At 39.5% G+C, this 23,853-nt stretch overlaps 2 pseudogenes; both read right to left on the minus strand.

Annotated features, from left to right (window-relative positions):
- Positions 1–3,901: 3,901 nt before the first annotated feature.
- On the minus strand, positions 3,902–4,874 carry LOC147342357 (olfactory receptor 8G3-like; annotated as a pseudogene).
- A 12,461-nt stretch (positions 4,875–17,335) lies between these two features.
- Positions 17,336–18,306, minus strand: LOC147342358 (olfactory receptor 8G3-like; annotated as a pseudogene).
- Between the last annotated feature and the right edge of the window lie 5,547 nt (positions 18,307–23,853).

Below are 23,853 nucleotides of genomic sequence, written 5' to 3' on the forward strand. Positions count from 1 at the left end.
CAGGGCATGCAATGCACTTTCTATCCCTGCAAGCACTTCCAGGTATGTGGTTCTTGGTCCCACCTCCTAAGAACAAGGGTTGAACTGGAAATACTTGCTGATTTAAGGAAGAAATAATAATTATTGATTCAATCATTCATTATTTAAGTAAAAGCAAAACAGAATAAAATGCAACACATATTTTGTAACTGCTAAATGCCTAGCACATAAACAAAGAAATGCAAGAGACAGATATACATTTAAATTTTCATATGCCATATAATAGACTTTGGCAAGCCACTCCAACATTCTTGTCTTGGAAATCCCATGGACAGAGAAACAAGAGGGACCCATGGGGTCCCAAAAGTGTTAGTCACGACATAGAGACTAAACAACAACAGATTTACATCCTACATGTGGGTAGATCCTCAAATAGATCTTATATGGTTACAATTATTTCTAAAAGTTGATTATGTCAGCAAATGCTTATGTTGAGGATGGACGTGCTGTTTTTCTCTTAAATTGATACAGTTGGTGTTTTCTCCATCTTTATGGTATTTCACTATACATTCATTTTAGCATCAGATTAAGTAGGTGATTTATATGCGAGGCTTTGCCATACAAAATATGTACCTTTGTATGTTAAAATTCCTCTCTGTATAAGGAAGTTTTACATTATGAGTTTGGAATTTCCACCTCCCTCAGTGAGTGGTAGGATGATGGAGTTACCTTGGATATTTAAAGTCTCTCTGACAGCAAGATGAATTTGTTCACTTCAAATAATAAAGAGAACGAATAGGGTGCTATCACTGCTCTTAGAAATAGTGTTGTAGTTTTCTCTGTACTGTTACCTCTGTCAGCATATGTAACAATTATCAAACAGCATATGTAACAAATATCTCCTGGGAGAAATTTGAGGTAAATAGGGAAGGGGAACTTGGTTTCCATCTCCTAAATAGTGAAACTAATTCTCAGAGATGTTCATGGCTTGTTCCAAATCACCGTTAATAATTGGTACAGCTGCGACTAGGTCTTGGGTGTTTTGATTCTAAATTTCTCAGGGTTGTTTTTAAAGTCATCATACAAAATTTGCTATACTTAAAAAAATCAATAAACATAAACAGCAATTTTAGTGAATAAAAATGCCTCCGAGCACAAATAAGGGCAACATACTCAAATAAGAAAAATATCTGGAAATAGTCTTTTATATTCCATATTTAACATCTTTATTGTCCAATTTAGAATGTGTGAGAATATCTTCATTTGATACCAGCTTGTCAAATAAATGGAAACACATAAAAGTAGCCTATAGTATTCAATATTGATATAAATGTTTCCCCAGTTTCAGCTCAGCACTAAATTCTTACTTTCAACACCTTATTTAACCTTCAAACCAGTGAGATTTGTTAGGCACCAATATGATTAGCCCAGTATGGCTAAGACTGCCAACTGTTCACCTCTTCTTCCAGGACATACATTTCTCTTTCTCTCTTGCAGTGAGATATGGCATGGTCAAGGTGTGTCTTTTCCTCATTTTCTTTGACCTACTGTAGGCTGGATACAGAAAACACTGAGGCCCTATTTAGACAAGGAAGGTATATACAAAGCCAGAAACAGGTTACAGTAGAGACAAGATGGAGAATGGAAGAAAAGGGCCCACAGACTTGTCTGGGCTATGGACAGTGTTCTCTTTATAGATCTGCATGTTGGTTATATGCTTTTCAGTGTATTAAAAATATGTGAAATATATATATTTTCATATACTTTATATATGAATTTATGTTAAATTTCATGATAAATTAAGGTTATAAAACATTGACTAGTGCTCTCCTGAACATTAACTTAATCCATAGATAAAGACTGAGAAGAAAGAAAGGCCCAAGTATGTGAAACAATCTTCATACAGAGTATGTCACATAGAAGAAACCAGAAGAGGAAGGTGAACACATATAAAGTTATCCAGACCAGTCCAGGGAAGAGGGTCTCCTCTTTCCCAACCCAATTAAGAATTTCCACTAGTCTGTGGAGAGAGAAAAATTAGTGCATAATCCTATTGCCTAGACTTAAAGTATGTTATATATCACTATGCTTAAGTTAATGGTAAACGGGATGCTTCTCTTTCCATATTATATAAGGTTTTTTATTATTTTTAATTAGAGGACTCTTTGTGACCCCATGGACTGCAGAACGCCAGGCCTCCCTGTCCTTCACCATCTCCCAGAGCTTGCTCAAACATGTGTCCATTGAGTATTTAGAATTTTATGTGAATTTATAGTTACCAGATGTTAAATTCCCAGAAGCAGAAAAAGGAGCAATATGAGCAAGATGTTTCCAAGATAAAACTGACAAGAAATGGCAATTACATATAACTTGAATGACAAAAGACTATGAACTGCATGAAGGTGAAACAACTTACAGAATTTGGGACTATTATGTGTAGTTGATACAGAAATTTGTTGTAGTTTAGTGGCAAAGCAATGTCAGACTCTTTGCAACTCCATGAACTGTAGCTTGCCAGGGTCCTCTGTCCATGGGATTTCCCAGGCAAGAATACTGGAGTGGGTTACCATTTCCTCCTCCAGGAGATGTTCTCCTCTCAAGGAGTGAAGCCGCATCTTCTGCATTGGCAGCTTCATTCTTTACTGCTGAGCCACCAAGGAAGCCCCTGTTTATTATATAAACAGTATAGCATTAATGGTATAAAGATAAAAATGTGTTAGTCTGCTTCTATAAAAATTGTTGGTATTGAACATGATAATTTGAATCTCGTTGATGAATCTTATCATAAGTTTCTCCAGTAACTTTCCAATTGGTCTTTTTGTTTGATCAACACAGGTTTGAAATATTCTTTTTATTTTCATTATATCAAATGAAATGAAAGTGAAAATAGCATTGGAGAGATCTAGCCGAAAGCAATTACAATCTTACAGGAAAGGTAGAAGCTTAATGTGTCGAAGAAAATTACTGAGAAGGCCTTAGACATACCCACAATTACCTGGAGGCAATATATTACTTTGAGTAAAATCACAGTTCCTGAAGCCAGACATTCTAGCCTCTGTCTTTATTATGTTTGGGACTGTGTGCATTTCCTCTAAGTAAACTGAGCTTCAGTTGACTCATCTTTCAAAGGGAAACAATACTAGGGCTTGCCTTGAGAGAATACCATAAATATTAAAGAAAGTTACCTATACATCTGTGTCTCTTTTGCTGTCTTGCATACAGGGACTCTGTGGTAGAGGGATGGGGGGATGATTTGGGATAATGACATTAAAACATGTATAATATCATATAAAAAAAGAATTGCCAGTCCAGGTTGGATGCAGGATACAGGAAGTTTGGGGCTGGTGCACTGGGATGACCCAGAGGGATGGTATGGGGAGGGAGGTGGGAGGGGGATTCAGGATGGGGAACACGTGTACACCCATGGCGGATGCATGTTGATGTATGGCAAAACTAATACAATATTGTAAAGTTTAAAAATAAAATAAAATTTTAAAAAATAATTAATTAAAAAATAAATTTAAAAATAACAATTTAAAAAAATTTAAAAAAATGATGAAAGTTACCTAATATAAAGTGCTGGGCACAGTGTTTGATATTTTATACTAACTCAATAATAACATGTTATTATTCTATGATTGCCATCATAATTGTTCTTGGTGTTGTCTGTATTTTTTTTTTTTTTTTGGTACCACACTGGAGCTTCTTGAATTCTCAAAGTCTTTGACTTTAATCTTGATAGTTCTCCATAAATAGTCAATATAACATGAACTCAAAGGAATTAGCCTGGAGGAAACTTGGGGAAACTATTGTATGGGGAAATGACTGAATTTCCAAAAATTTGAAAAATAAAACTAAAACATTGTGTATCTCAGCAAAGCAAATTTTTATTTCCCATATGACACCATGACACTGAGTCTATTCATCTACATTTTCCACTGTACAGGATTTTCCTCAGGGCCAATTTGACATCCTTATTCCGCAAACTGTAGATCAAAGGATTCAGCATGGGCACAATGCAGGTATAAAACACAGAGGACACTTTCCCTTGGTCCATGGGGCTCACAGATGATGGCTGTGGGTACATGAATGCTGCAGATCCATAGAAAACAGCAACGGCCAAGATATGGGAACTGCAAGTGCTGAAGGCTTTGGACCTGCCCTCCGAGGAGTGGATGTGGAAGATTTTGTAGAGGATGAAGATGTAGGAGGTAAGAATAGTTAAGGCAGGAATCAGGAAGTTGAAAGAACTGCAGACTAGAGCCAATAATTTGTTGAAATAGATGCTAGAACAGGATAGCTCCATGAGTGGAAAAACATCGCAGAAATAATGGTTAACCACATTGGCCTTGCAGAAATAGAGTCTCAACATAAAGCAAGTATGGAACGTCGATTGAATGATGCACAAGATATAAACTGCTGCTGTGAGCTGGAAGCACCTATAATAAGACATGATGGCATTATAAAGCAAGGGGTTACAGATGGCAACATAGCGGTCATATGCTATTTCAGCCAACATATAACTCTGCAATAATAAAAACAGCAAAGAAATAGAGTGGAGTGATGCATTCAGAGTAGGAGATGATATTTTTCTCTGTCACAAAGTTCACCAGCATTTTGGGAGCAATGACAGTGGACTGACAGAGATCAATAAAGGACAAATTTCTGAGGAAATAGTACCTGGGGGTGTGCAGGTGAGAACTGAGCCCAATCAGTGTGATCATGCCCAGGTTCCCCACCACCGTGATCACGTAGATTCCTAAGAAGAGGAGGAAAAGTGGCAGCTGGAGTTGTGATTGTTCTGTGAGCCCAGCGAGAATGGACTCAGTCACTGAGGAGTGATTTCCAGGGTCCATTTTCTTCTCAGCAGGTTCTAAGTTTAAAGAAAAAAGGAAAATGAGTGTATTTGTGTGTGTGTGTGTGTGTGTGTGTGTGTGTGTGTGTGAGAGAGAGAGAGAGAGAGAGAGAGAGGCAGAGAGTAATTCTGCAGAGATCATTCTTTATCCCTCATCAGAGGACAAACATAATGAAGGGAATTCTCCAGTATATCCTGCCACTGTAGGACAAACAATCATTCTGGTTGAACTAGAATAGAAATTGTAAACTTCAAGAACTTTGTAATTATGATACTTTATAATGTTTAAGAGAAACAAGAATTTATGAATTTTTAAAGTCAGCCAAAAGGAACGTTCTAGCATTATTTCTGAGTACTCCTCTTTCCTCCAAGTTTCTATGTTTAGATATTAATATCATGCATGTCAAATGGTATAGATATTTCCTTTCATTTATAATAAGTAATAGTAATGTATTCTTTCTATAATTAATGCAGAGAGGATTCACACGTCTGTGGAAAGTAGTTATACTAGCCGGGGCTGTCTTCTTTAGTAATATCTCAACTGAAAATAACTGAAGAACAGTTTCATTTCACTTGAGATCTGGTGCTTTAATGTCTGAGCTTCCTTTCCCCTGGAATTTGACCCCAGAGAGCAGAAATGTAACTGTTTGGCAGACATTTTATATCTCAATATACCTTTTACAACAAACACAATCATCCCTATCATCAGTCACACCCTGAGCTGACAGTCAAAAGTTGAAGCACAGACTGAATAACCACGTACATAGCAGATATTCTTTAGGACACCCCTAATGGGTGGTTGGATTAAATGTATTTTTAATATCTTCATTCTAATAGATCCTGATTATGTTAGACAATAGAGGATCAAATCCTCAGCTCAATCCCATTCTTGCTCTGGGGTCTTGAGGTATACATTTTATACCTCATGTTTATACCTCAGTAGGTTTTCCCACCCCATGAACTATTCTTTCTCATTCTAATTTGGATAATCTTAGAGGTGAGAGTATAATGGCCTAAATAAAAGTCATGCACTCCACCACCGTGACCAGGGCATCAGTGTACTAAGATATATCTATGCAAAGCACTAAGCAATTGGTATGCCAACATTTGAAAAATATAATCATGTATTTTGCACATGCTCTAAATAGAATTCAAAGATGATAGAGATGTGGATTAATAAAATACATGCAAAATAAAATAAGTAATTTTAGTGTCAGTTCAATACTAGTCAACAGTGATATGTTTTTTAAAAGACAAATGTATCTTCTGTTTAGATTTGCAAAGGAAATGAGTAGGTTCAGAAAATAGAAATTCATATTCATAACACTCAAGCATTATATGGACTACTGTATACAATTTGAGGTAAAAAGCAATTGTGTATGATATAGGAAAAGCTGCACAGTTTCATAAATATGATCTAGAAATCAGTTATTTTAAGATAGCTAAAACAATCGAGGATATTTTTTTCTAGCAAAGCAAAAATTCTTGTGGCACAGGAAGCTATTTAAACATTCGTCATATGGCAGTGAGAGGTACTGAATTTATTGTATACGTTCAAGAGATTGGGTAAAATTAACTGCTTCAAACTATGGGAAGAAATATTTGGTTTCACAGCAAAGACAAACATCCGTATCTTCAGACTCACCCTGACCTGACAGTCATAAAAGTTGGAGCACAGACTAAATAACCACGTACATAGCAGATATTCTCTCAGTCCAGTTCAGTCAGTCAGTCGTGTCTGACTCTTTGCGACCCCATGAATTGCAGCACGCCAGGCCTCTCTGTCCATTACCAACTGCTGGAGTTCACTCAGACTCACGTCCATCGAGTTGGTGATGCCATCCAGCCATCTCGTCCTCTGTCTTCCCCTTCTCCTCCTGCCCCCAATCCCTCCCAGCCTCAGAGTCTTTTCCAATGAGTCAACTCTTTGCATGAGGTGGCCAAAGTATTGGAGTTTCAGCTTTAGCATCATTCCTTCCAAAGTAATCCCAGGGCTGATCTCCTTCAGAATGGACTGGTTGGACCTCCTTGCAGTCCAAGGGACACTCAAGAGTCTTCTCCAACACCACAGTTCAAAAGCATCAATTCTTGGTGCTCAGCTTTCTTCACAGTCCAACTCTCACATCCATACATGACCACTGGAAAAACCATAGCCTTGACTAGACGGACCTTTGTTGGCAAAGTAATGTCTCTGCTTTTGAATATGCTATATAGGTTGCTCATAACTTTCCTTCCAAGGAGTAAGCATCTTTTAAATTCATGGCTGCAGTCACCATCTGCAGTGATTTTGGAGCCCAAAAAAATTCAGTCTGACACTGTTTCCACTGTTTCCCCATCTATTTCCCATGAAGTGATGGGACCGGATACCATGATCTTCATTTTCTTAATGTTGAGCTTTAAGCCAACATTTTCACTCTCCTCTTTCACTTTCATCAAGAGGCGTTTTAGTTCCTCGTCACTTTCTGCCATAAGGGTGGTGTCATCTGCATATCTGAGGTGATTGATATTTCTCCCGGCAATCTTGATTCCAGCTTGTGATTCTTCCAGCCCAGCGTTTCTCATGATGTACTCTGCATATAAGTTAAATAAGCAGGGTGACAATATACAGCCTTGACGTGCTCCTTTCCCTATTTGGAACCAGTCTGTTGTTCTATGTCCAGTTCTAACTGTTGCTTCCTGACCTGCATATAGGTTTCTCAAGAGGCAGGTCATGTGGTCTGGTATTCCCATCTCTTTCAGAATTTTTCACAGTTTATTGTGATCCACACAGTCAAAGGCTTTGGCATAGTCAATAAAGCAGAAATAGATGTTTTTCTGGAACTCTCTTGCTTTTTTGATGATCCAGCAGATGTCGGCAATTTGATCTCTGGTTCCTCTGTTTTTTCTAAAATCAGCTTGAACATCTGGAAGTTCACGGTTCACCTATTGCTGAAGCCTGGCTTGGAGAATTTTGAGCATTACTTTACTAGTGTGTGAAGTGAATGCAATTGTGCAGTAGTTTGAGCATTCTTTGGCATTGCCTTTCTTTGGGATTGGAATGAAAACTGACCTTTTCCAGTCCTGTGGCCACTGCTGAGTTTTCCAAATTTGCTGGCATATTGAGTGCAGCACTTTCACAGCATCATCTTTCAGGATTTGGAATAGCTTAACTGGAATTCCATCACCTTCTCTAGCTTTGTTTGTAGTGATGCTTTCTAAGGCCCACTTGACTTCACATTCCAGGATGGCTGGTTCTAGGTGATTGGTCATACCATCGTGATTATTTTGGTCATGAAGATCTTTTTTGTATAGTTTTTCTGTGCATTTTTGCCACCTCTTCTTAATATCTTCTGCTTCTGTTAAATCCATACCATTTCTGTCCTTTATTGAGCCCATCTTTGCATCAAATGTTCCCTTGGTATCTCTAATTTTCTTGAAGAGGTCTCTAGTCTTTCCCATTCTATTGTTTCCCTCTATTTCTTTGCATTGATCACTGAGGAAGGCTTTCTTATCTCTCCTTGCTATTCTTTGGAACTCTGCATTCAGATGCTTATATCTTTCCTTTTCTCCTTTGCTTTTCTCTTCCCTTCTTTTCACACCTATTTCTAAGGCCTCCTCAGACAGCCATTTTGCTTTTTTGCATTTCTTTTTCTTGGGGATGGTCTTGATTCCTGTCTCCTGTACAATGTCACAAACCTCCGTCCATAGTTCATCAGGCACTCTATCAGATATAGTCCCTTAAATCTATTTCTCACTTCCACTGTATAATCATAGGGGATTGGATTTAGGTCATACCTGAATGGTCTAGTGGTTTCCCCACTTTCTTTAATTTAAGTCTGAATTTGGCAATAAGCAGTTCATGATCTGAGCCACAGTCAGCTCCTGGTCTTGTTTTTGCTGACTGTATAGAGCTTCTCCATCTTTGGCTGCAAAGAATATAATCAATCTGATTTCGGTGTTGACCATCTGGTGATGTCCATGTGTAGAGTCTTCTCTTGTGTTGTTGGAAGAGAGTGTTTGCTATGACCAGTGCGTTCTCTTGGCAAAACTCTATTAGCCTTTGCACCGGTTCATTCCGTGTTCCAAGGCCAAATTTGCCTGTTACTCCAGGTGTTTCTTGACATCCTACTTTTGCATTCCAGTCCCCTATAATGAAAAGGACATCTTTTGGGGGTTCTAAAAGGTCTTGTTGGTCTTCATAGAATCGTTCAACTTCAGCTGCTTCAGCATTACTGATTGGGGCATAGACTTGAATTACTGTGATACTGAATGGTTTGCCTTCAAATGAATAGAGATCATTCTGTCATTTTTTAGATTGCATCCAAGTACTGCATTTCAGACTCTTTTGTTGACCATGATGGCTACTCCATTTCTTCTAAGGGATTCCTGCCCATGGTAGTAGATATAATGGTCATCTGAGTTAAATTCACCCATTCCAGTCCATTTTGGTTCTCTGATTCCTAGAATCTCAACATTCACTCTTGCCCTCTCCTGTTTGACCACTTCCAATTTGCCTTGATTCATGGACCTGACATTCCAGATTCCTGTGCAATATTGCTCTTTACAGCATTGGATCTTGCTTCTATCACGAGTCACATCCACAACTGGGTATTGTTTTTGCTTTGGCTCCATCCCTTCATTCTTCCTGGAGTTATTTCTGCACTGATCCTCAGTAGCATATTGGGCACCTACTGAACTGGGGAGTTCCTCTTTCAGTATCCTATCATTTTGCCTTTTCATACTGTTCATGGGGTTCTCAAGACAAGAATACTGAAGTGGTTTGCCATTCCCTTCTCCAGTGGACCACATTCTGTCAGACCTCTCCACCATGACCCACCTGTCCTGGGTGGCGCCACATGGCGTGGCTTAGTTTCGTTGAGTTAGACAAGGCTGTGGTCCTAGTGTGATTAGATTGACTAGTTTTCTGTGATTATGGTTTCAGTGTTTCTGCCCTCTGATGCCCTCTTGCAACACCTACTGTCTTACTTGGGTTTCTCTTACCTTGGACGTGGGGTATCTCTTCACGGCTGCTCCAGCAAAGTGCAGCCGCTGCTCCTTACCTTGGGCGAGTGATATCTCCTCACAGCCACCCCTCCTGACCTTGAACGTATGGTAGCTCCTCTAGGCCCTCCTGCCCCTGAGCAGCCACCATTCCTTGGGCGTGGGGTAGCTCCTCTCGGCTGCCATCCCTGACCTCAGAGGTGTGGTAGCTGCTCTCATCTGCCGCCCTTGACCTCGGACGTGGGGTAGCTCCTCTCTGCCGTTCCTGCGCCATCGCAGCCTGGCACTCTCGGCCACTGCCCCGACCTTGGACGTGGGGTAGCTCCTCTTGGCCGGTGCCCCTTGGGCATGGGGTCCTCTTGGCTTCTGCCCCTGACCTCACACGTGACATAGCTCCTCTCAGCCGCGCTTGTGCAAGGTCGCGGCCACCCACGCTTGTGCACTGTTGCAGCCGCACCTAATGGGTAGTTGGATTAAATGTACTTCTAATATCTTCATTCTAATGGATCCTGATTATGTTAGACAATAGAGGATCAAATCCTTAGCTTAATCCCATTCTTTCTATGGAGTCTTGAGATAATATATCTACTCTCCAACTCTGAAAAAAACAGATATACTAAAATCCACCTTCTGTGTAAATTCAGATAAATGATTCCTATGAGGTGCTTAGCACAGTCCCATACAGTTGGTAAGAACTGGATTCTGTCAATGTTATTTTAGTTTCAATCTATTGAGTTGCTTTCCATTATATCTTTTGTCTCAGTGGCATTTTCATTCCTTCTATGATGGCTGGGATTTAAAATTTTTTTTTTCTTAAGACATTTTCTTGCTTCTACTTTCTACCTAAATACATACCATGATACAGAAATTTGAAATTATTATTAAATATTAACCTCTTAAATACAATATTTTCCAAGGTTGCCAAATAAAGTTTGAATAAATGTCTGTCATTCAATGATTTATCTTACCCAATAACAAAATCTTTTATTTTTATATCCCACCAGGTATCACATGATTTAACAATGACACAAAACAGCACTTGATAGAATTTCTTTTATGACTCATCATATTTCTTTATCTTCTATCACACATTCCCAGGGCATCTGATGAAATCTATTAAATAGTTAGGGTCCTTAAGTTAAGGGCTTTAATAATGTAAACCCCAGTTAATAAGACCATTTTCTATGTGCTGAGGAATACCCTTCTTATGTTTACATTCTTAGAACACGCTTGATTCTTTATCAATTATTATGAGTTGCTTATTGGCTTTTCTTCTGTACTAGACTGTAAACTCAATGCAATGCTTGCCACAATGCCTTGCATACAGCTACCAATAAATATGATTTTTTAATAAAATTAATGAAAGAATTGTAGTGATAAATTAACATAGACTCCAACACAAGTGAAGGAATCTCTCACACTGCCTGAGTTGAAGTGAGTAAACAAAGAAATACTGGCCATACATTTATCCAGTGGGGACAGAAAGATGGTAAGGGAACCTTTGCTCCTCAGGAAGTGTTGATATTAGAGTGAGGACAGATAGAGACAGAAAATAGCTACTTGCAAATCTATTAGTGCACTGAGAGGGAGCTAGAACAGAAGATCTGACTTTTTAAAGTCCAGGACTGGGATTCAGATACATCCCTCTTGCTCCCAAAAACATCAGTGCTGTGTATTCTTCTACTCTATTTCTCTGAAGGGAAAAATGGTTCTGGTGATGCTGATGGATAGTTCTGAGTACTAACCTTGCAGGACTCATTGTAGAGTCATAACCTAGAAGACTCTGTTGTAATAATTTTGAGTCACTGGTCCTGACTTGTTGAAATCAATAGCCCTCTGCAAAGGTAGATTGATATGAATTGTGATTTACACTCTGAGTATTGATGCTAAGAGTCAGATGAGGAACAAGTAATGTTAATGATCTCCAATTAGAATCAACTGTCAAGTATCAACTGTCAGGAAAAGTTACAATTAGCTCTTCCCTTTTCTCCCACTGACTCTAAAGTATTTAATAGTGTCATATCATTGTAATTTTTCATTTTTGTTAGATTATAGGTTGGAAGAAATGTTGTGATAAATCTTATTAGAGCTCTGGTGAATTTCACATCAAGCTATGTAAGAATTCAAAATTTTAGGAAATTTTTATGACCTGCATTAAAGGAACACTCTAAAGAGATTTCACACAAGAGATAAATAAAAAATCAGAAAAAAAAATTTGTGTGCAATATTTGAACTTTTTTTTCTCATAGACCTATAATAACTGTATTTAGATGTCATGATGTATTTATAAAACAGTAGTACTTTAAATATTTTAACATGTGTGCTGCAGGAAGGTTTCAACTGGTTACTGTCATAACCCCATGAAAACTCCTAACAAGTAGAATAAGTTAATGACTTTTCTAAGTATATAAACAAAAGAAATATTGGGGAATAATATAGCGATCTGTCAAATAATGTAAAAATAATTACTAGATATTGTTTGCTTAAGATATAGAGTAATAAAAAATCATGTTCTGGTTCAAGGTGACAATCTAGGAAGATCTACAACTCTGCAACAATATAGCTCATCATCTTTTCTCTTTATCTAGAAATTAAATTTACATATGGTAAAATTCTACATACTAAGAATTTTCTCAGTGTCAATATAGGTGATGTTCTTTTCTGGTCTGCTTATGGGAAACCATGGTAATCTAGACTGGAGTATTCGAGTTCCAGATACCACTGTATCTCCAGATTTGCTATGTTGCCCCATCAGATAACAAAAATACATATTATTTTTTTAACACATATATGCTACATGCTTGAAAACCAAGAGTTTTGTTTCAAGGACTTGGGGTAGTTGACTTCATTTAATGGCTTAAAAAATCATGTGTTCATGAGTTATCTTACCTGTACTGGGGTTTGATACAGAAGTTACTCAATTTCATTCTTCTAAATTTTTTATAGAAATAATTTAGGATGTCATCAATTTTATTGCAGATCTTTGAAGAACTCTTCAAACATAAGTTCAATTGATTTTAACTTTTAAAAGTCATATGTAGCTAACTGGATAAAGTAATGGATAAAGATAGCATGAGATGTTTATTGCTTCCCGTAAATATTTTTTAAAAAGGAAATAAGAAAATTATCAAAGTCTTTCTAGTGCCAGGAACTATCTTAGGTCCTGCAGATATGGCAGTGAAATACATGCACGAGGATAACCTTCATGAACATTACAGTACAATAAGCAGGCAAGTACACACCCAAAACAATAAATGACATAGTAGGAGCATACAGGTTTGAGCAATGGTACAAATCAAAATTGCTGGGAGAAATATCAATAACCTCAGATATGCAGATAATACCACCCTTATGGCAGAAAGTGAAGAGGAACTAAAAAGCCTCTTGATGAAAGTGAAAAAGGAGAGTGAAAAAGTTGACGTAAAGCTCAACATTCAGAAAACTAAAATCATGGCATCTGGTCCCATCACTTCATGGGAAACAGATGGGGAAACAATGGAAACAGTGACAGACTTTATTTTTTTAGGAGGGGGGGCCTCCAAAATCACTGCAGATGGTGATTGCAGCCATGAAATTAAAAGATGCTTATTCCTTGGAAAGAAAGTTATGAGCAACCTAGATAGCATATTCAAAAGCAGAGACATTACTTTGCCAACAAAGGTCCATCTAGTCAAGGCTATGGTTTTTCCAGTGGTCATGTATGGATGTGAGAGTAGGACTGTGAAGAAAAGCTGAGCACTAAAGAATTGATGCTTTTGAACTGTGGTGTTGGAGAAGACTCTTGAGAGTCCCTTGGACTACAGGGAGATCCAACCAGTCCATTCTAAAGGAGATCAGTCCTGGGTATTCTTTGGAAGAAATGACGCTAAAGCTGAAACTCCAATATTTTGGCCACCTCATGCGAAGAGTTGACTCATTGGAAAAGACTCTGATGCTGGGAGGGACTGGGAGCAGGAGGAGAAGGGGACGACAGAGGATGAGATGGCTAGATGGCATCACCGACTCGATGGACGTGAGTTTGTGTGAACTCTGGGAGTTGGTGATGGACAGGGAGGCCTGGCGTGCTGCAATTCATGGGGTCGCAAAGAGTCGGACACGACTGAGCAACTGAACTGAACTGAACTGAACAAAGCATGAAGGGGTTCTTAACTCAGATTTTAAGCTCTGATAAGGATTTTGAAGTAAGAGAACCAAACACCCAACAATGTAATAAGCAAAGACTATATCTAAAATAGCATGCTTATGTTATGTCCGGTCACAAAAACATTCTCTCAATCATTTTCATTACGACAACATTGACATCTTTATTCCTGAGGCTGGAGAACAGGGGATTCAGCATGGGCACAGCAATAGGATAAAACACAGAGGACACTTTCCCTTAGTCCATGGAGTTCACAGATGATGCATGCAGGTACATGAATGTTAGAGATTCATAGAAAATAGCAACAGCTGAGATGTGGGAGCTGCATGTGTTGAAAGCTTTGGACCTGCCCTCTGTGGACCAAATGTGGATGATGCTGGAAATGATGAAGATGTTGGAGCTGAGGATGGTCAGGATGGGGACAGAGATGTTAGGTGCACCAAAACATAAAACCAGGAATTCACTGAGATAGGTGCTAGAGCAGGAGAGCTTGAGGAGGGGCAGAAGATCACAGAAATAATGGTTCAGTGCAGTTCAGTTCCATTCAGTCATTGAGTCGTGTACAACTCTTTGTGACACCATGGATGGCAGAACGCCAGTCTTCCCTGTCCATGACAAACTCCTGGAGCTTACTCAAACTCATGTCCATCTAGTTGGTGATGCCATCCAGCCATCTCATCCTCTGTGGTCCCATTCTCATCTGCCTTCAATCTTTCCCACCTTCAGGGACTTTTGCAATGAGTTTGTTCTTCAAATCAGGTGACCAAAGTATTGGAGTTTCAGCTTCAGCATCAGTCCTTCCAGTGAATATTCAGGACTGGTTTGCTTTAGTATTGACTGACTGGATCACCTTGCAGTTCAAGGGACTCTCAAGTGTGTTCTCCAATACCATAGTTCAAAAGCATCAGTTCTTCAGCTCTCAGCTTTCTTTATAGTCCAACTCTCACATCCATAAATGACTACTAGAAAAATCATACCTTTGACTGCTGCTGCTAAGTCACTTCAGTCGTGTCCGACTCTGTGCGACCCCATAGACGACAGCCCACAAGGCTCCCCCGTCCCTGGGATTCTCCAGGAAAGAACACTGGAGTGGGTTGCCATTTCCTTTTCCAATGTATGAAAATGAAAAGTGAAAGTGAAGTCGCTCAGTCGGGTCCGACTCTTCACGACTCCATGGACTGCAGCCCACCAGGCTCCTCTGTCCATGGGATTTTACAGGCAAGAGTACTGGAGTGGGGTGCCATTGCCTTCTCCGACTAGACAGACATTTGTTGGCAAAGTAATGTCTCTGCTTTTTAATATGCTCTCTAGGCTGGTCATAGCTTTTCTTCCAAGGAGCAAGCTTCTTTTAATTTCACAGCTGCAGTCACCATCTCCAGTGATTTTGTAGACCGCCCCCCACCCCCCCAAAAAAAAGTCTCTCACTGTTTCCATTGTTTCCCCATCTATTTGCCATGAAGTGATGGGACCGGATGCCATGATCTTAGTTTTCTGAATGTTGAGCTTTAAGCCAATTTTTTCACTATCCTCTTTCACTTACATCAAGAGGCTCTTTAGCTCTTCTTCACTTTCTGCCATAAGCATGGTGTCATTTGCATATCTGCTGCTGCTAAGTCACTTCAGTCGTGTCCAACTCTGTGCGACCCCACAGACGGCAGCCCACCAGGCTCCCCCATCTCTGGGATTCTCCAGGCAGGAACACTGGAGTGGGTTGCCATTTCCTTCTCCAATGCATGAAAGTGAAAAGTGAAAGTGAAGTCGCTCAGTCATGTCCGGCTCTTAACGACCCCATGGACTGCAGCCTAAGAAGCTCCTCCCACGGGATTTTCCAGGCAAGAGTACTGGAGTGGGTTGCCATTGCCTTCTCCTCTGCATATCTGAGATTACTGATATTTCTCCTAGCAATCTTGACTCCAGCTTGTGCTTCCTCCAGCCCAGCGTTTCTCATGATGTACTCTGCATAGAAGTTAAATAAGCAGTTTTGCTGGAGCAGCCGTGAAGAGATATCCCACATGCAAGGTAAGAGAAACCCAAGGAAGATGGTAGGCACTGAGAGAAGGTATCAGGGGGCAGACAGACTGAAACCACAATCACAGACAACTAGCCAACCTGATCACATGGACCACAGCCTTATCTAAGTCAATAAAACTAAGCCACGCCATGTGGAGCTGCCCAAGATGGACAGGTCATGGTGAAGAGGTCTGACAGAATGTGGTCCACTAGAGAAGGGGATGGCAAGCCACTTCAGTATTCTTGCCTTGAGAACCCCATGAATAGTATGAAAAGGCAAAAAAGACAGGACACTGAAAGATGAGCTCCCCAGGTCAGTAGGTGCCCAATATGGTACTGGAGATCAGTGGAGAAATAACTCCAGAAAGAATGAAGGGATAGAGCCAAAGCAAAAAACAACACCCAGTTGTGGATGGGACTGGTGATAGAAGCAAAGGAAAGAAGAAATGATTCTAAGATGAAACTGACACGAAGTGGTAATTGTTTGTAAATTATGGTTTTTTGGCTACTATAAGTAACTGTTCCATAAATAATACAGCATTACTAGTATAAAGATAAAAAATGTTTTGGGCCACTTTTATAAAAATTGTTGGTGTTGAGCATAGAAATTTGAATCTCTTTAGTAAGACTCTATTATAAGATTCTGCAGTAACTCTCCAACTGATTTTTTTTTCCCCTTTGATCAGGACAGGTTTGAAATATTTCAATTATTTCATTATATCAAATGAAACAAAAGTGATACTAGGATTGGATAGAGAGAAGAAAGCAGCACAGTCTTATAAGGAACTGTATATTAAAGTGTAGAAGAAAATTACTGGTAAGGCCTTAGACTTACCCACGTTTACTTGGGGCCAAGTATTTATATTTTGAGTAAAATCACAGGTCCTGGAGCCAGACATTCTAGATTCTTGTCATTTATTATGTTTGGGAACATGGACATTTACTGAAACTAAATAAGTGTCAGTTTATTCAGCTTTCCGAATAAAATAGCACCAGGGCTTGCCCTGAAAGAAAACTGTAAATGCTAAATGAAGTCATCTACTTTAAATTGCTGGGCTTACTGCTTGATATTTTATACTATTTTAATCATGTATGCTATTATTTTATGATGATCATCATAGTTGTGGTTGTTTGTATCAAACTGGAGCTTCTTTAATTATTAGGAATCTGTGAGTTTATTCTTGTTATTTCTCCATACATAGTCACTGTAAAACAGTTTCAATGGAAGTGTCCCAGAGAGAATTTGGGAAAGGTATTATATGAGAAAATGATTCTGAATTTCCAAAAATTTTAACAATAAAACTAAAACATTGCCTATCTCAGCAAACCAAAGGCATATTTCTGATATGACACTATGACATTGAGTCTATTCATCTACGTTTTCCACTCTCTAGAATTTTCTTCAGAGCAAATTTGACATCCTTATTCCGCAGACTGTAGATCAGAGGGTTTAGCATGGTTACAATGCAGGTATAAAACACAGAGGACACTTTCCCTTGGTCCATAGAGCTCACAGATGAAGGCTTCAGGTACGTGAATGCTGCAGATCCATAGAAAACAGCAACAGCTGAGATGTGGGAGCTGCATGTGCTGAAGGCTTTGGACCTGCCTTCAGTGGAGTGAATGTGAAGATGGTAGAGAGAATGAAAATGTAGGAAGCAAGGATGGTTAAAACAGGAATCAGGACATTAAAAGCACTAAAGACTAGAGCCAATAATTCATTCATGGAGATGCTAGAACAGGATAGCTCCAAGAGTGGGAAGACATCACAGAAATAATGGTTAATCACATTGGCCTTGCAGAAATGGAGTCTCAACATAAAGCCTGTATGGATTGCAGATTCAATGATGCACAAAATATAAACTGTCACTGTGAGCTGGAAGCACCTCTAACAAGACATGATGACATTGTAAAGCAAAGGGTTACAGATGGCAACATAGCAGTCATACGCCATTACAGCCAACATATAACATTCTGCAATAATAAAAACAATAAAGAAATAGAGCTGAGTCATACATTCAGGGTAAGAGATGACACTTTTCTCTGTCATAAAGTTCACCAGCATTTTAGGGGTAACGACAGTGGAATGACAGAAATCAATAAAGGACAAATTGGTGAGGAAATAGTACATGGGGGTGTGCAGGTGAGAACTGAGCCCTATCAGTGTGATCATGCCTAGGTTCCCCACCACCGTGACTGAGTAGATCCCTAGGAAGAAGACCAGAAGGGGAATCTGGAGCTCTGGTTTCTCTGTGAGCCCAGCGAGGATGAACTCAGTCACTGAGGAATGATTTCCAGGGTCCATTTTCTTCTCAGCAGGTTCTAGGTTTAAAAATGAGAAAATGAGTGTACTTTTCTGTTAAGGTGTGTGAGAGACAGAGAGAGATATTTTTGGACATATGTATGTGTGTGTGTGTGCTGCAGAGAGTAATCCTGCTGAGATCATTGTTTATTGGTCATCAGAGGACATAGTGTGGGGATTTCTTTAGCATTTATTGCCATTCTAGGACGACTATGATTCTGGTTGAATTAGAATGCTATGCTAAGTCACTTCAGTCATGTCTGACTCTGTGCGACCCCATAGACAGCAGCCCACCAAGCTCCCCCGTCCCTGGGATTCCCCAGGCAAGAACACTGGAGCAGGTTGCCATTTCCTTCTCCAATGCATGAAAAGTGAAAAGTGAAAGTGAAGTAGCTCAGTCGTGTCTGACTCTTAGCGACCCCATGGATTGCAGCCTAACAGGCTCCTCCGTCCATGGGATTTTCCAGGCAAGAGTACTGGAGTGGGGTGCCATTGCCTTCTCCTGAATTAGAATAGAATTCATAAACTTCAAGAATTTTATAATTGAGATATTTCATAAAGTTTAAGAGAAACACTGATTTCTGGACTTTTAAAGTCAAACAAATTGAACATTTCTACTATTCATTTGAGCACTCTTCTTTACTCCAAATTTCTGGATTCCAACCTATTTCAAGTCAGCAGAATTTTACATCGAGGCCAAGATTTTAAGTTTTATAAGCATGAGCATGATATAGACACAACTTATCATCACTTCATATAGTCAAGTGGAACTGGATCTCATGATATGCTTGTCGGTAAGATGGAATTCCATGGGCTGGTCACTTTATGTCTAAGTCACTTCAGTCGTGTCCGACTCTGTGTGATCCCATAGATGGCAGCCCACCAGGCTCCCCCGTCCCTGGGATTCTCCAGGCAAGAACACTAGAGTGGTTTGCATTTTCCTTCTCCAATGCAGGTGTAAAAGAACATATCTGAACACAAAGGATATCTGTTGATTCAGGGATTCACCAATATGGTTGAGCATCACAGTCACATAGACAGAATACAATATTTATAAAAATAATGAGTGTAAAAATGTAAATATATTATAATTAAAACCACAAGTCCTGAATCATCATCCTTAACATTCTTTACTTCAGGGATATATTAATCTCTGTAGAACAGCTCTGAAATGATTTTTGTTTCTGTCTATTCTTTCACTTTCATGCATTGGAGGAGGAAATGGCAACCCACTCCAGTGTTCTTGCCTGGAGAATTCTAGGGATGGCGGAGCCTGGTGGGCTGCCGTCTATGGGGTCGTACAGAGTTGTACACGACTGAAGCGACTTAGCAGTAGCAGCTGTTCTTCAGAAGATTGCCTCTACAGCTTTAAATAATTCATAAATCTTGGTACTTCCAGAATTATCAACCATGAGCATTTTATCAAATTTCTATTTTATTATCTATGTTGTTACTTTAGTTAACTTGCTGGCATATTGAGTGCAGCAATTCCAGAATTATCAACCATGAGCATTTTATCAAATTTCTATTTTATTATCTATGTTGTTACTTTAGTTAACTTGCTGGCATATTGAGTGCAGCAATTTCACAGCATCATCTTTCAGGATTTGAAATAGCTCAACTGGAACTCCATCACTTCCACTAGCTGTGTTTGTAGTGATGCTTCCTAAGGCCCACTTGACTTCGCATTCCAGGATGTCTGGCTCTAGGTGAGTGATCATACCATTGTGATTATCTGGGTCATGAAGATCTTTTTTGCATAGTTCTTCTGTGTATTGTTGCCACCTCTTGTTAATATCTTCTGCTTCTGTTAGGTCCATACAATTTCTGTCCTTTATTGTGCCCATCTTTGCATGAAATGTTCCCTTGGTATCTCTAATTTTCTTAAAGAGATCTCTAGTCTTTCTCATTCTATTGTTTTCCTCTATATCTTTGCATTGATCGCTGAGGAAGGCTTTCTTATCTCTCCTTGCTATTCTTTGGAACTCTACATTCAAATGGCTATATCTTTCCTTTTCTCCTTTGCCTTTCACTTCTCATCTATTCACAGCTATTTTTAAGGCCTTCTCAGACAGCCATTTTGCCTTTTTGCATTTCTTTTTCTGGGAGATGGTCTTGATCACTGCCTCCTGTACAATGTCATGAACCTCCATCCATAGTTCTCAGGCACACTAAAAAATTTAATCCTTTGAATCTATTTGTCACTTCCACTGTATAATCATAAAGGATTTGATTTAGATCATACTTGAATGGTCTAGGCTTTTCCCTACTTTCTTCAATTTAAGTCTGAATTTGTCAATAAGGAGTTCATGATTTGAGCCACTGGAGTCAGCTCCCAGTCTTGTTTTTGCTGACTGTATACAGCCTCTCCATCTTTGGCTCCATCAGTCTGATTTTGTTATTGACCATCTGGTGACATCAATGTCAGTTTTTGTTCCAATCCCAAAGAAAGGCAATATCAAAGACTGCTCAAACTACAACACAATTGAACTCATCTCAGATGCTACCAAAGTAATGCTCAAAATTCTCTAGGCCAGGCTTCAACAGTACATGAATCGTGAACTTCCAGATGTTCAAGCTGGATTTAGAAAAGGCAAAGGAACCAGAGATCAAACTGCCAACATCCATTGGATTGTTGAAAAAGCAAGAGAGTTCGGGAAAAACATCTACTTCTGCTTTATTGACTATGTCAATGCCTTTGACTGTGTGGATCACAATAAACTGTGGAAAATTCTGAAAGAGATGGGAATAGCAGACCACCTGACCTGCCTCTTGAAAAAATTGTATGCAGGTCAGGAAACAACAGTTAGAACTGGACATGGAACAACAGAATGGTTCTAAATTGGGAAAGGAGTATGTCAAGGCTGTATATTATCACCCTGCTTATTTAACTTATATGCAGAGTACATCATGAGAAAAATTGGGCTGGATGAAGCACAAGCTGGAATCAAGATTTCCAGAGAAATATTAATAACCTCCGATTCCCTGGTAGCTCAGATGGCAAAGCATCTGCCTGCAATGCAGGGGACACTGGTTCGATCCCTGGGTAGGGAAGATCCCTTGGAGAAGGAAATGGCAGCCCACTCCAGTATTCTTGCCTGGAAAATCCCATGGACTGAGGAGCCTGGTAGGCTACAGTCCATGCATTCGCAAAGAGTTGGACACAACTGAGCTACTTCACTTTCACTTTCAGATATGCAGATGTCACCACCCTTATGGCAGAAAGCGAAGAAGAACTAAAGAGTTTCTTGATGAAAGTGAAAAAGTGACTTAAAACTCAACATTCAGAAAACCAAGATCAGGATATCTGGTCCATCATGTCATGGCAAATACATGGGGAAACAGTGACAGACTTTATTTCAGGAGGGGCTCCAAGATCACTGCAGATAGTGACTGCAGCCATGAAATTAAAAGACACTTGCTCCTTGGAAGAAAAGTTATGGCCAACCTAGACAGCATATTAAAAAGCAGAGACATGTCTTTGCTAACAAAGGTCCATCCATTCAAAGCTATGGTTTTTCCAGTAGTCATGTATGAATGTGAGACTTGGACTATAAAGAAAGCTGAGTGCTGAAGAATGCTTTTGAACTGTGGTGTTGGAGAAGACTCTTGAGAGTCCCTTGGACTGCAAGAAGATCCAACCAGTCCATCCTAAAGGAAATCAGTCCTGAATATTCATTGGAAAGACTGATGCTGAAGCTGAAACTCCAATACTTTGGCTACCTGATGCAAAGAACTGTCTCATTGGAAAAGACCCTGATGCTGGGAAATATTGAAGGCAGGAAGACAAGGGGACAACAGAGGATGAAATGGCTGGATGGCATTACTGACTCAATGGACATGAGTGTGAGTAAACTCCAGGAGTTGGTGATGGACAGGGAGGCCTGGCATGCTGCAGTTCATGGGGTCGCAAAGAGTTGGACATGACTGAGCACCTGAACTGAACTGAACTGAACTTTAGTTAAATCATTAACACTGCCTCCTTTTTAGTCTAATATTTGATGCTTATATTTTTTAAAAATGTTTTTCTTAGTTGATCTTTATCTTTAAAAATGTTCTTAAAAGTTTTTAGAATCTTGGAATATTTTAAAGATATTAATATCTGATAATCAAAATAATATAAAACATAAACCAACAAAGCCTCCAATGTAATTCTGATGATTAGCCAGCTTGGGGTACTAGTGAGTGACACAAAGTTCATGTAACAGCATGTTTTAGGTGGAGAACTTGAGAAAATTTTTTCTCCTTTCTTTTCCTTTAATGTTTTTATTTGTTTTACTCCTTTCTTCCCTTTCCTTGTTTTCATCCTTATTTCTCTACCTCCTTCCTTCATTCTTTCTTCAATAATTTAGCAAAAAGTGCTGAAACAGCACTTTACTACAAAATGAAGTTTAGTCAAGAGTATAAAAATTGAAAAAACACAGTTACGAACCTGTGTGAAAAAGAAGAGTGAAAAAGTTGGCTTAAAGCTCAACATTCAGAAAACTAAGATCATGGCATCTGGTCCCATCACTTCATGGGAAATAGATGAGGAAACAGTGGAAACAGTATAAGACTTTATTTTGGGGGGCTCCAAGATCACTGCAGATGGTGATTGCAGCCATGAAATTAAAAGACGCTTACTCCTTGGAAGGAAAGTTATGACCAACCTAGATAGCATATTCAAAAGCAGAAACATTACTTTGCCAACAAAGGTCCATCTAGTCAACGTTACTGTGTTTCCAGTGGTCATATATGGATGTGAGAATTGGACTGTGAAGAAAGCTGAGCGCTGAAGAATTGATGCTTTTGAACTGTGGTGTTGGAGAAGACTCTTGAGAGTCCCTTGGACTGCAAGGAGGTCCAACCAGTCCATTCTGAAGGAGATCAGCCCTGGGATTTCTTTGGAAGGAATGATGCTAAAGCTGAAACTCCAATACTTTGGCCACCTCATGCGAAGAGTTGACTCATTGGAAAAGACTCTGATGCTAGGAGGGATTGGGAACAGGAGGAGAAGGGAATGACAGAGGATGAGATGGCTGGATGGCATCACCGACTTGATGGACCTGAGTTTGGATGAACTCCGGGAGTTGGTGATGGACAGGGAGGCCTGGCGTGCTGCAATTCATGGGGTTGTAAAGAATCGGACACGATTGAGCGACTGAACTGAACTGAACTGAATATTCTTTATAAAGAAGCATAATATGAAAATAAAATTGGAGTGAAGACTCAGAGGGGCATGCAAATTTGAGCAGGTCTCCTAATGGATTCAGAGCAAGGTAGCTAAATGTTTTGTAACTTTTGTTTCAAAATGTCTTCTGTTATTTATTAGTCCTGATCCAAGTTCCATTTATAAACCTAATGTAAGAATTAGGTGTATATCTCATCCTCTGTCATTCCCTTCTCCTCCTGACCCCAATCCCTCCCAGCATCAGGGTTTATTCCAATGAGTCAACTCTTCACATGAGGTGGCCAAAATACTGGAATTTCAGCTTTAGCATCATTCCTTCCAAAGAACACCCCAGGACTGATCTCATTTAGAATGGATTGGTTGGATCTCCTTGCAGTCCAAGGGACTCACAAGAGTCTTCTCCAACACCACAGTTC

The sequence above is a fragment of the Bos grunniens genome, chromosome 29 (assembly GCF_055505025.1).
Source record: "Bos grunniens cultivar Pamir isolate PY7600 chromosome 29, Bosgru_T2T1.0, whole genome shotgun sequence".
Lineage (NCBI taxonomy): Eukaryota > Metazoa > Chordata > Mammalia > Artiodactyla > Bovidae > Bos > Bos grunniens.